Raw genomic sequence first — 14,507 nt, 5'->3', positions numbered from 1 at the left:
ATTTGTGAAATGTCACGGTGCATATTTTCTTCCGTGTCTTGTATCATATTGTCACGTGGTGGTGACGTTGAAGAACACAGTGGTAATACTGTGAAAGACAAAACTAATTTTTATTGGGCGAACCTGTGCCCCAAAAACAGGCTACACTTATAACACAAGGATAGCGGCGAACACGGTCGGCGATCGTCGAAAATCTGATCAGCGGGTCAAGCGCGTCCGCTTTTATACAGCAGTCGTCGAATGTTCCAGACTAATCGTTCGGACCCGCGTGCCTTCCACAAAGTTCTACACTATTCGCGTCCGGTGATGAAATCAGATAACATAAGGTTCGGCGACAACAGACAGCGGATAGAAGCATCGATACCTTTCCAGAAACTTCGGATACATGCAGGCGCGTCTCACGCTGTGCGATTACATTTGTTAGGCGGCGAAACGTGGTTGCCCGATAAAGATAAGTACACGTGTCAATATCTCAAAACATTGTGCCATACGAAATCTTAGCTTATTCATCTTAGGATCACTTCACCGAAGACCAATTTAAAAGCAAAATCCTTCGGAATTACGGCATCAAGAAATTAAGGCCCAATGAATTACGAAGCCTCATTGCAGTCCAAAAACAAGAAAGGAAGATGGAACAAGACAGATGGAATAGCACACTGTGGTATAAAGTTTGTAAACAGGGATAAGGTGCCTCAGAAAGGCTGGCCAACGTTTCGATAGGAGGGGGGACGAAGACAGGTCCTCCTATCGAAATGTTGGCCAGCCTTTCTGAGGCTCGTTATCCCTGTTTACTAACTTTATACCACAGCAAGCCTCATTGCAGTACGAGCAAACGCGCCTTTGACAGATTATGGAAGTAATACACCACCATCGGTTCTGTTAGAACCTAGACCCCACGCCAGTGTTTTAAAGCAGCAAAATGTAAATATCCACACACAAAGCGTATGTTGTTACAATATATCTTGGTGGCGCTGAAGTTCAAATGAAGCTGATGAAACGGCGCCGTTCAAGAAAAACGCACCGTTAGCTCGCTTGCGCACACCACATGAAGTTGACGTGATCGCCGTGGAAGGAGCTTGGATAAAGCAGTGCAACGTGGATACCGGCAGTTATTGGAGTAACACTTATTGATGAACCTCTCTTGTCATAAACGCAACAAGCAGATCCTTCAAAGGGGTGAACGTTGGAAGCGTCTGTATCCGGCCGAGGTGCCGCCACCGTCGGTGCCCAGGAGGATCCGAGTGAAGGAACTCTCGGATCGTTCAGCGGTTTCAGCGGCCCCTCCGGAGAAGAGCGCACTTTCCGGCCCGCGCGAGACTGAGCCGCGTTGGCCGGCTCGCACGCGTTCGCTCGCACACACGGCGACAATTTCATCGCCCTGGGACACGGAACCTCACGGTGACGGCGACGCCAACGGCAGAAATGTGCCCGGAGTGTCTATATAATTGCGCAATAAAAGCACAGTGCACTTACTAATGTTTCCGCCTTGCAAAGCGATCTGGTGTTCTGCCGAAAAACGAAGGCGCTGTTTCTGCTCTGCTAGATGGAAAGAGAACGTATTTTGCGTGAATTAGTAAAGGCAAGGCGCAGAAGAACAGAACTCAAGATGAACACACACGACAGGACCGGCGCCTATTGCATATTTTGCTTTTTAAGGCACCATTTTGGGATCATTTTGCGCACCCATCGGAACTCCTACTATGTACAATCAGCTGGAATACTATTCGGTTGTTGCCGCAACCATCGCCTCAACCATTGCCTCAACACACTGTTCCGCAGACGTGCCCCTTCAACGACAAGAATCGCGATTTGCAGCTTTTATCGCTCAGTTTAATTTAATGTTATGCACTCAATACTTCTACCAACTATAATTCTATACTCTGAAATTTATTAATCAGTAATATAATTTGCCTTTTTGTGTGCCTTTTAGTTCATTTTACGCACCTCAATAGGAAACACGCGCTTTGCAATAGAACGAAAACGGCGCTCAACAACCAAGACATGACCTCCGACATTTGGCACCGATAAGTGGGGCCCAGATCGCAGTAACGTCGGCTTTATTTTAGTAGCCGATCTCGAAGGCTTTGCTTTAGTTTACTGAAATCGCCGAAAGCGATTGTAGATACGTCTGGCTACCATGTCTTCGAAGAACAACCTGAGAACAACAAAGGCTCGCACGCGTAACGGTGAGAGCCGTGTGTGGTGTGGAACGCTTCGTTGGTGCTTGAGCGGAAGTTTTGGTGATCGCAGCTCTATAGCAGACGTGAGTAGATTCTGAGATGTTTCACCGCTCGTTTTGTGTGCTGTCGTTTCGCCGACACCCAACGAAGCAATTTTTGTACGCCTCCCGCCGAAATTGCATAGTACCGGTGACACAGGATAATTTTCAATTCGCAATCGCACCCGATCGATGCGGATTGAACTCGATCAGAATTGACTACTGCTACACGTACACCATCGATCGCGAGCTCGATCGGAATCGCAATACATGCGCAATCAATTGCAATCCATGCGTCGCGTTCGGTCGCAATGTCTAATGTGTGCACTGCGATCTTGCAGTAGATTAAGTAAATTTGTTTGGACCTTCTTGTTGCCACCCTGCGCGGTAGAGCTCAGTCAGCTTGACCCGGACTGTTGGGTCGTGTCGCATCGTTCATTGACGATCGCGATAAAAAATTAGATTTGGATGCAACTCGATCGCGATAGTGTGTGCCCGCCTTACATTGGCTTACATAACATGAGTGTTTGCAAACTCTGTGCACACTTCTGTCGTTAAGTCAGTACTTTTTTATTGCTCTGCATCATTATTGTAATCATAGAGATGCGCACAGGGGCGCCTCGGTGGAGGGGAGGCGGAAATAGAGTCCTTGTCCCATGGGCGCTCTCGGCTTTTGCCACTTGTTGACATTACACCAGTTATGTTACGATCGTTCAGCTATTCGTTTCTAAAGAGGTGAGGACAGGTTGCACAAGCCTTAGAACCTTTACACAAATGAATTAATGCGTACTAGCATAGAAAGCGCAATGCCAGTTTTCGTTAAGCTTATTTTATTTCTAGAACTATGGCACGTCTTTGCCATGTCTTTGATTGTGCTTTAACGAGCATTGACAAGAAACTCAGATAGTTATGACTGCACGACAGGATTTCGTAGCACAAAATTAGAGCCACTAATACTGTTTACCTGCACTAGTTTTCATCATAGGGCTTGATGTATGATAAGAGGTCGTTTAAAGTAAGCTGTGGACAAGGCAGCCATCGGCCATACCATGCTGGAGACAAACATTGCACAGCAGCTATAGGCACCCTGCAATGGTCAGGCGGCGCAGCGATCGGCTCAGCCATCAGCGCCACCGTGTCAGTTCTGCAAAACACTGAGGCGGCCGCTTCTACGACGGCATGCTTTTGCGGCACTCGCTTGAATCATGTCGGTCGTGCTGCATTGTGGATTTAAGGCATTTGAAAACCCCGAGGCTCATTTCCGACCATCGACACTTGAAAAAGGACGCCAGGTTTTTCGACAACAATCATGTATATCGTGTCAGAGAGGTGAACGGCACGGACATCTCGGCGAAGTGCTTGTCACAACAAAGCAAGCAGGCTTACGACGTCAAACTCCAAGTAAGTTGACAAATAATTATTTTATTGCACTTGAGTGCGCACATACGGCTGTAGAGCTTTTTCAACTGTCATTTGTAGCTTAATTACTTGGAACGTGCCTTGCATCTCTCACTTGTAGAAGTTTTGGCGAGTTGTAAACGATAAGGAGCAAGAACAAAAGGGAAGGCTTGTGTCCCCGTCCGTCTCTCTTTCTTTTTTGTTCTCGTTTATCGTGCGCTACGTACCAGAAGTGCACTTGCACCTCGCGTCCGTGCCGGTAAACGACAGGCACTGCTCACGCTTTCGTTCCCGTCGACAGTACGCTCGCGATGTACTACGTATGCGTGTGCCACCGCGCGTCATGCCTAAACCTCTTTTTTTCGTTCGCCGTCTTCATTTACAGCTGTCGATCGCGCCTCGAACTATACTGAAGGGGACGTGTGCGTGCCGTTACGGCGCCCTCGGTGACTGTAAACACTGCGCAGCGGTGGTATTTTACATCAACCTGCACGAGGACGTGTCGTGTACGAGCGGCCCGCAGTCATGGGGGAAACCATCGACGAAGCCCGACCATGACGACAGAGTGCCACTGTTTGGAGGTCGGATGCTCTTACTTTCTGTTCTATGTGCTTTCGCTATATTATTTAGCCTTTTTATCCTAGCTTGTGTTATGTACGCGCTCCGAATTTTTTCTGTGCAGTCTACACGTGAATAGAAACAGCCGAGTTTTTCGCTAAAGCATTATAGCAATACAAATTTACGAAAAAGAACTCTTAATTACTCATGCAATGTTCATTACTATATACACGCACATAATGGCTATTTATTATTTCACGAAGTGCAATAAAAGCATGCCTTTAGAATTCGCTTGCTTGGACCAACGATGGATCACTTATGAGGGAAAGTGTATCTTTTTTACTGTGCAACCTGACATAACCAAGTGAGCAGTGTTCTTCCCGCTTCTTCGCTCGAAATCTACTCCTGTACGAAGTCAAATCGGTCTTTCTGTGTATTATTTTAATGCCCTATCCTCTTTCATGTCCTCCTGTTTGCAGATAAGAACAGTCCCTTTGTCGGAAACAAGCAGCCTGCAGAGCTGCCGCCTACCTACGTCCCCCAACATGTCGGGGGCATTGAGTCCCCTTTTACAACCGCACTTAAGGAGATGGAGAAAAGTGATGCGGAGATTTGGTGTGGCGAAATTCTTCATCGAATTTTCGAAAAAGATCGAAGAGCATTGCTGCAGCAAAAGCATAACATATTGCTTAAGTCACCACACAGACCACTTCACATGCTGGACGTGTTAGGTGACTTCCCTAATGTAACCATAGCCCCAAGGAACCATCTGCAAGGGCTGACACCAGAGGAAAGGGCTTTTTACAACGATTTCGTTGTATGCGAGTCGGTTAATGAGCTATGCGTGCTGACTGCTGGGCAGTCAAGTTGTCCGAGGTAGCAATGGTTCAGAAAGCATTGCATAGGTATATTTCTGACATGTTCGTTTCGTTATGTTGTGTACATATACGTCTATGCAGGTGGCACAAGCAACGCAAAGGGCGCATCAGCAGCACAGCAGCTCATACAATTTTGCGTACCCGCAGAGGCCCTAAAGAGATTGTTCACAGCCTTTTCAAGTCCATTTTTTTTCCTCCGAGGCTACAACATATCGTACGTTAAGATTGTTGGATCTAATTAAGCAATATAAATTACATGTGTATGTTCTTCATTAGGAATACGTATGGAGCCAGTGGCCAGGAAGGACTTTGAGCAGCAGCGTGGTGTTACGGTGACAGAGGTGAGCACGTCACTTGCGTTATCTGGAGAGCTAAGGATAACAAATAAAAAACATAATAGTTAGAATCATTTTCAACTATGCAATGTTTAATGTTACAGTACATGTCGTCTCATATCGTGCTGCATATTGTCGCAGGCAGCCTATACCTCAACTGACAACACATCAAAGTACATTGTCCTCTTTTATGCTGATGTGCACAGCATGACAGTGGACCTGAAAGGCACGAGGGAGGCAAGTGCTTGCCTTTGTTGTGCCCTTCTGTCCATTGTTGCGCTGTGCACCTCGTCATGGATTACCAACTATCCCAGTCTCGCACTGTGCTTCTTTTATACATCTTTGTCAAATTGTACTAATGTTGTAAAACATGTTTTATTAACCCTTTATTTTGTCACCATAAGCACCCTGTGTACATATTTTTCTTCGTCTGGTCCCTTGTGTTCTCTGGCGCTGTTTTATTACGGATATGAACCAACTAGCCTAAATATACATCTTGACTGTTAGGAAGCTCGAGGAAATGTTGACAATATTGAAATAAGTAATGGGGAAAGAAATAATCTGTGGAACAATTTTTGTCTGCGTAACACAAATGAGCAAAAAAATGACATTTCAGGTGGGTCTGCTACTTCACCCGCAACAGCCATGGCTTTGTGGAAGCCCTGATGGAATTTTTTTTCTCTCTGGCGAGACTTGCTTGTTGGAGATAAAGTGCCCATACAAATGCATTGACAGAGGGATTTTTGATGATTCAGGGCACAGCATCCTTGACTATGAGCATCATGTTGATGGAAACCCCATACTAAGGAAATCGCATAGATACTATACACAGGTCCAGATTTTAATGTACCTGCGTAATGCAAAGCAGTGTTTTTTTGTATATTCAAAGAAGCAGAGCGTGACCATGGTTGTCTGTAGGGATGATGCCTTCCTTCAAGAGGCTATTCCAACTCTTGAACAATTTTATTTTCAGTGGATTTTGCGTGAACTTGTAAGGCAACAAAGTTAGTAGAATGAATGATGCCTCGCTCTAGAGTGGTACTTCTATTTATTGAATAGGGTTTTTCAACGCTTGGTATACAAGTAGAATACATTTCGTTTTATTTAAAAGACATCAGACTTGTATTTTTTTGGATTTAATTAAGGTCGAATATTTCGGGGTAGGGAGCTTGGGCAGGGATCTGGAAGAGACAGTACAGTATAAAGACTAGTGCAAGTGACTGTTGCATCCTGGCGGCTATACCATGCTGTATTTCGGTGAACGTGAGACTGTTCAACATTTCAGGCGTCGGAACGTGCATCGCATTATATTTGGTTCAAGAAATGAATATAGCAAATTTCTTTTTTTCTTGATTTTCCCTGGCACTTCAAACTACAGTAAGCTAAATTACTAGGCACCCCCGCAATCACTAATGTGTATGAAGCCATGTTTGATTGCGCCACAGGCCTTTCTGCAGTGCTGCCTGTTCAATAACATTTATGGAATGGAGGACGAAGTAGCTCTTGCCGACATAACTAAGACGTCAACAGTGATGCCTAAATTTTGGCTGCGCTCGTCCTTGTATTTTGCCACGGCAGTTCATAGTAACAATGAGTAATGGCCCCAGCGGACACCCTATGTTGTACGTCGTTTCCTGTTTTTCCCGCTGTCGTCACTTGCTATTATATGTGCAATTTTTTTCTTTTTCCGAGAGACAGAAAGTCCTCCCTCATGTTATTTACTTGTAAGTATAGTACACCGTATGGCATAAGCGTTTTGGTATTATCAGTGGATGAGACACATGACTTTGTACTTAGCAGCAACACACCATCACCACTGTTACTGCAATTTGTGGGCAGCTTAAGGACATACTCCAGCAAAACGCCACGGGTAGAGAGATATATATCTAAATTTTCTGTATGCATCTTGTCACGCGTGGTAAATTGGTGTATTTATTCTTTCGGCAACCAAATAGACTAGTAATTGCGCAAAAAGTGATCTTTGTTTATTTGCTTCTGCCTGCCCTCATATTCATTTCTCAGCAAAGCATTATCTGTACTTCATGTAAGCCTCCTGTGATACAAGTCACCAGGGTCAGGGATGCGTGGTGCTGCAGTTTTTTTCTTCTTCAGTGGTATTAGCATTACCGGAGTGAATGCTCATCTGATTTTTCTGTATGCATCTTGTCACGCATGGTAAATTGGTGTATTTATTCTTTAGGCAACCAACCAGACTAAACTTTTATTTTGCAAACAATGATTTTTTCTGAAGTGTAATTATGCATACTGTGATGTCTTAGTTTTGCTTTTCACTTGTGTTTCCTAGACAAGCTTTGTTAGTTATGCAAGCTTTAAGTGCTCATGTACGTCTAATAAGCATTAGAAAATTTCTGAGGGAAGTTCGCACATTGAATTTTCTGATCTGAGGCAACACCTTTTCCTTTTACATGGTCAAAGAAAACTGCACCCACATATTCATGCTTGTGAAATGAAGTGAGAACAATAAATACTGATTGTTAAATGTCCAGATGTGCCAAAGTTTATTGGCAGATTATAAGTGAGTACATCTTTCTGCTGTCTTAAATCTGCAAAAACCGGTGACAGGATTCAAGTAAGAGAGGTGCTCTTTGTCCGACTAGAGCAGTTGCTCAACAACAGTATCAGCCAATGGAATTCGTTTTCACTGTCTAAATGTACGCACCTTGAAACATGCTACAGAGGAAATCCGTGAATAATGTACCATCAACTTAAATTTGACATGCGAACAGGAAAAAACGGATCATAACGCCTGTTATGTGTAACTGTAAAGTGCAATGTCTGAGCATGCTCTAGCCAGTTTCTAAGCACCGAGGAGTGCCAAGTGTACGTCTTGGAGTAAATGAAGCTTATTAAAAATGTAGGTGAACCTGAAAACAACGAGGCACTGCTGTTCTGAAATTGTTTGCAATTGAATTTATTCTGATAGTGCATATATAATTTCTCATTGCACCAATATAGTGCCCAAATTCAGGCCAAAATAAAGATATTAAACACATTACGAAATATACATACAATGTAAACAAAGCAAGCTAACGAAATTAAAGAGGAATAACTATAACATCAAGAATTGAGAACTAGTGGACACAACAAATTCTGTTGTGAAACAAAAGTGATGACAAACATATTGTTGCCTTACTGCAGACTGCACATATGATAAACACAATTATGTTCGGCGCAAACATAGAAGCAATAGCAGTACCAGAATAAGTTCACATATTGTACAGTGCATCCTAGCATATGTTTTGCTGTACAAATGGTACAAATGAAAAAAACATAATATCCTACGACGGACACGTCAAGGCGCCACTATATACTAAACATATTAAACCTTGTGGAGTAACAACACACAACAGGATTACTTCCACAGATGTCGCAGCACTCATTTCAATATTAACTGTGCCGAGTAGACAAGATTTTCGCCAAGGGGAGCAGTGAAACGTTGCGCTAACCTATGTATTAGTGCCCCGTGAGTGCATCAGATGGATAAGGAATTTACATTCCTCACCCTTGGCTGAGGTTTCTAGGCCTCCTCCACTGTCCCCCTCTCCCCGAAGGTTCTTTGGAATGATTTCTGTCGGCCCACTTGCACGTGGCCTTGTTGCTATCTATCACCTACACTTGCTGTCATTATTGATGTAGTGATGCATGACACATTGTTAGGCGATTTTTATATGTAAAAGAAATTGTAAATTTTTTTTTCACGATTCTCGATGGCAGTGCATACGCAATAACATTCCTGGTGGTTTGTCTCTGAAAATATACTTAGTTGCAAGTGAGTGTCTTTGCTGTCCAGGTCTCCTTTTTCCGCAACGCTTCTGCACTCCCCTTTGGAAAAATCATGTCAAACCAACTAACCCAACAGCTTACTATTATAAAATAAACATATAAGCCATTTCTAGTGCAACACACATACAAGGCTCTTTTTGTCGATTTCTACTTGAAAATAAGTGCATTTCGTCGGAGCATGCACAGACGCAGCAACAGTCTGCTGCTAGGCATGAAGGTGTAGCTGCCATTTACTCATTTTTGTTTTCTGAACCTTCCTCCACCTTGTGGATATTGACAAAAATGATCTGTTAAATGAGGCAGTTGCTATGCTAGATGACTTGATTCTCAGTGATTTAACTGAATTTAATTATTGGAGGTTGAAGGTTCGCCAGCACACAGCACACGTGAAACACGTCTGTCATGAGTGCTATCATTTCAATTGGCACCCTGTTGTTTAAGATATTATGCACTTTAATTCTCTAGATCATCCTCTCCACATGAACTCGCACTTGCGCAATATTATGTGTGTCCCTAACTTCTTGAGCACTGAACTGAGGGCCTTGTGAAAATGGGGGCATAACAAGTACAGCATTTCGTTCACCAATAACTGTACGTATCCCAGGAAATCTCTTGTCTGCAAGTATTTTATCACCAGACTCAATGACATCAAGGAAACCAGAATCGAAAGTAATGTGTGTGTCGGACACCCTTCCCGCATACGCATCTGAGTGGAAACATATCATCCCGCCAGGTGTAACCCCAACAAGAAATTTCAAAGTATAGCCGCCTTTGTACTGCGAGTACAGAGTCTTCTGCTGCTGTACAGTAGGTGGCTGCTCAGTGCGGATTTCTGTGCAGTCAATTATCATTGTGCAGTCCGGATAACGTGACCTAAAACAGTCTGGCATGGTAGCCTGAATAACTCTGAGTGGAGGACGAAAAATTCATTGCTTTGTAGCAAATGCCAAGGTTTTGAGGACACTTTTGAAATGCCGTGACGCTGATGTTTCACTAATGCTGAACAGGGTAGCCAGGGATTTATAGCTGATGCCAAGTTTCAATTTCATCAGGAACAGCAGCAGCCGGTTTTCTTTAGATACGTCACATCTGCGCTCTGTCGAGACCGGAAACACACTCAAGAGCACGGCGAACACCACCTGACTTACATTACATAAGTCCTCAAGAGCACTTGTACTCTTTGAAACACTTTCGTGGCCAGCAAAATAGCTTGTCCGATGGTCTGGACCACTGTGCTTGCTGGCAACGTTCGCAAGGTGTTGCACTTCACAGTCGCGTGTCTCGTGGTGGGTTATCTGCGTTGACAGGTTGTTGCCTTCAGTGCAGCAATTAAACACTGAAAAGCTCGTGGTCGCGCTGCTCGTCTCCGATGTTTGAGTTTCCTAAGAGAAATTTTATGTTATATTAGGGAAGTGCTCCTCTCACAATTCTAACACTTGATAGCAATTAAAAAGTGTAGAATTTGACATGTTCTCAAAAGGTTTGTTATGTGTCAAATCTTGTAAGGATAACTAGGGTACAAAATTGTCAGTGCAACAGCTGATCTACCATTTTTATATCGCTGCATTCTATTCATAAAGCTGTGGGTTTCATGTGCAGCAGACGTATTTTATTGACATGACTGTGAAATGTGCTTCACAATTACAGTAGTGAGCAAGGTACTAAATTCACTATCGGTATAATCGACTCCGTACTTTAAGATATGACAGAAATTAGAACCTTAAAACAAGGACTCTGAAAGAATTATGCAGATCCAAATGCAAATGCTGGAGTATTCATGAAGCAAAACTTTAATGGAGTGGTTAGTAAATGCTGTACAACTAATGACATTGCTTGCCAATTGTGTTTACTTTCATTCATATGCAACGTGTAATCTCATGCAACAGTTATTTTTATGTGCCACAAACGCAACAATTTCTATATCTCTTATGCCATGTTGGCATTTAATTGTAAATACATTTAAGGATAATATATTCCTTACGCAACAGTGGAACATACTCATTCTGGAAAAGTAGCCAATAATTCGCACATACTGAATGGCTAAATCATAAAAATAAAGTACCTGAAGGAAGCCATTAAATACAATGCGCTTCTTCATTAAAGAATTGGTGTCCTTTAGATATGCCTACAGGCCTACAGGCCTACATTACGGGCTAATGTGTTATGTATGAAATAATGTTTTATTACACTTAACAGTCATCCACACCTCGCACCTCGCACACCTTGTTGGTTAACATACAGTATATATAATCCTGTAAGCTGGTACTACCATTCAGAGCACATATAAGCTTCACATATGCATCCACGAATATGTCAGGCAAGAAACCATAGACTCATGCCAAATTGCAGGAAGAGGCAAAGAAAGGTTTAGTTCAAAATTTTCTGCTGATGAAATGCAGTGGGGTGTTTCTGCTAGTGCACAGCTTCTTATAAAGCTCACCACTGATCTGGCTGCTACGTGGACCTCAGCGGCAGCACACAACAGCTTCAGGCCATCCCATTCTGCTGCATCTATAGAATCGCCAATCACCTCGGCTGGTACAGAGATGGCACTGCTGCTGGCGTCTTCAGCATCAAATTCTGCTACTTCTGCCGATCAAGGCGCTGCAGTAGCCGAAGCAGCAGATCTGTGCATCCATCTGCAAACGCACGGAAAGCTCAAGTGTGACAACCTCTCTATGTAATTCGGCCAGTAATCATGTCTGGTATAAAGTGTGATACCACACAACAGGCCATATTTTATTTATGACGAAGGCACGCAAGATGCAATATCGAAAGAAAGGCTTATGTGTGAAGTATATTTGATATCCCTAGCAAAGTGGCGCTCTTTGGCCATACCTGGCCCTTGCGCCAATAAAAACCAAACATTCATATCCCTAGCAAAAGTGATATCATACCAACAAATAAGGATGAGTGAATAACAGCAATTCAACAATATGAAAAAAATTATACGCCTCAGCATCGCAAGTAAAATGCAGCTGAAGTTGCGGCTACAAGAGAATCACCCTCGCCTTCTGTTGTCGCTGCTTTTTGTCCCATGCAGCCCAGTGCCCCAATTCGTTGCATGAATATATTTTGCATTATTGCAAATATAAACCATCAGTTGAAAGTCAATCTTGTGTTGACTGGTCACTCTTCCTCATGTAATTCTTTAGCTTCTTTTTTGCATTATGTATCAACTAGCCCAACACCAAACCCTCCTGAAGCGACAAAAGTAAGCGCGTGTACAAGAGGCCGTCGGATACGTATCATATACAATTATTTACCGCGGCACGAGTAAAGCAGGTACCTGCTGAACCTGGAAATCTGTGCAGCAGGAGCTGTGGACCGCTTCTTGTAGACGGGTCGGAATATTGTTGGCAGGTAACCCGGATGGTTCTCGATGTTGCTTTTTTCTTCGTTGACGAAGTGCCTCGAAGAAATTATTGTATTGTTATTCTGGCTCCAATGTGAGAGGTCATCACCGCTGAAACATGACAGAGAGCAATCAGCTGACACTAAGCAACGCGAAGACTTAAAACAAATGTGTGCTAGCGTGCGCGAGAGAATTGCTAATTTGCGAACACTCGACGTGCGGTGCAGTGCACTCCAGCCTTGGTTCTGTTCTACGCGCGAGAAAACATGGGCATGATTGAGTCCGGTTCCAGCACTCGCGTCTTGATTCCGGCGCAGATACGAGCTGCACGTTGGCTTATGAATGCACAACAAAAGCACACTCCATACAAAGTTCCCGTACGGAGCGCTTACAAAGCTAGATTTGACACGTTACAACCACTGCACGTTTCGTTTGGAGCGAGACGAGCTAAACGACTATTTAACCAATTTACAACAGCAGGAATCAGTTGACGCGCCTTTACGCAGTTGTCACTTGGCCGTTTGCGCCTTCGTTCGTTAACGGAAATTCGCAAGAGCGACACTTACTTGACGCCCCGAACCGCGACGATCGACTTCAGCCGCCGGTTTGCTTCCCACGGCCTTGAAGGGAAGCGGTAAAATTTGATGCCGTCATCCCCTTCGCAGTTGTGGCAATAGCTGTATCTGCGCTTGTTCTTCTTCTTCACACCTCTCACGGAGGAGCTGCCGAAAGGCAGCGGTAAATCCATTGCAAAATTGGAAAACGAGGCTGTCAGGCGTGCTTGAGCGCCGTACGTACAAAGGTGCTGCGGCGGCGAAGGCCTACCCACGGGTGCTCACCGCCGCTGCTAGGTGGCGCGACGTGTACAGCCAAACTGCATTGCGGGGTGCCTATAGCGCATTACAATGTAGGAAGGCGGTAAACGAATATTGAATAAATATTAAATATTGCATTCTATGGTGTTTTTTTATTTTTCATTGAATATGCTTGAAAGGTCCCAGGGTGAGTAGCTTGCGAAAAGTAAGCTAGATGGGGGTTGAACAGGCACTGCAAAGTATTATGAAACATCGTTCCAGCGCACAATTGAACACGGACGAGAAGCGAAAGACAACACGAACGCCGGACTTCAACTGAATTTTATTCATGGAAAACAGGGCTTTGTGCACACAGGGGGAGGGAGTGGGGGGCTGCTAGTGCGCAGGACCACTCAAAAATATTTCCTTGGTCTAGGCAACAGTCATCAGAGGTGTCAAACCGCATCCAGTATCTCGACTTGAGTCTTATTTTTCATGGAGCGTGCGTGTGCTGGCAGTACAAGCCACGTTCAAAAAAATAAATTCTGAATTATCAATCGGCCCACTCCAAGCTCGTAAAAAGAGCTATTGCAAAAAATTACATCCGCTCTGCTCTAGAGAAGTCATGCGAACATCAAGTTCGTGACAGCGCCCAGCTAAGGCGTCTGGAGAAGGCTGGGTTCCACGGAGAAATCGTGGCCTAGGTGGTAGAGAGCCAGATTCGCGAGGTAAAGGTTGGTGGGAGGCGCACGCTGAAAGAAGATGCACGCCCGCAAAAGCGCCCTGTCGTAGTGCCCTATTGGCACCAGGTTTCTCACCGCCTCAAGAAGGTTGGCGACAAGTGCGGGGTGCGTGTTGTGTTTTCAGCGCCGGAAAAGCTGGCACGAATGTGTCGCCTAGTAAACGAATCCCAGAACAAGCCAGCCTGCAAAATAAAGCACACCAAAGCCCTCGTTGACTGTGACGTCGGTGTTCTGTGTAGTATTCCCCTCACCTGTGGGAAATGCTATATTGTCCAAACCGGGCGGTGTCTGAATGAACATTTGCTAGAGCATCGCAGGAATGTTACTTCACTAAGTGGCGCTGGTCATTTAGCCGACCACATTAGCCGTTGCTCGCACAAGCCAGCATGCAAGGCGTTTTTCGAACGAACACGTGTGTTGCACA

The 14,507-nt window shown here is 44.3% G+C and overlaps 1 pseudogene; it reads right to left on the bottom strand.

Annotated features, from left to right (window-relative positions):
• Positions 1-9,526: 9,526 nt before the first annotated feature.
• On the bottom strand, positions 9,527-13,294 carry LOC142566212 (uncharacterized; annotated as a pseudogene).
• Positions 13,295-14,507: the final 1,213 nt, after the last annotated feature.

Source organism: Dermacentor variabilis, unplaced genomic scaffold (assembly GCF_050947875.1).
Source record: "Dermacentor variabilis isolate Ectoservices unplaced genomic scaffold, ASM5094787v1 scaffold_12, whole genome shotgun sequence".
NCBI classification, from domain to species: Eukaryota; Metazoa; Arthropoda; class Arachnida; order Ixodida; family Ixodidae; genus Dermacentor; species Dermacentor variabilis.
This window is presented reverse-complemented; position numbering and strand designations above follow the sequence as displayed.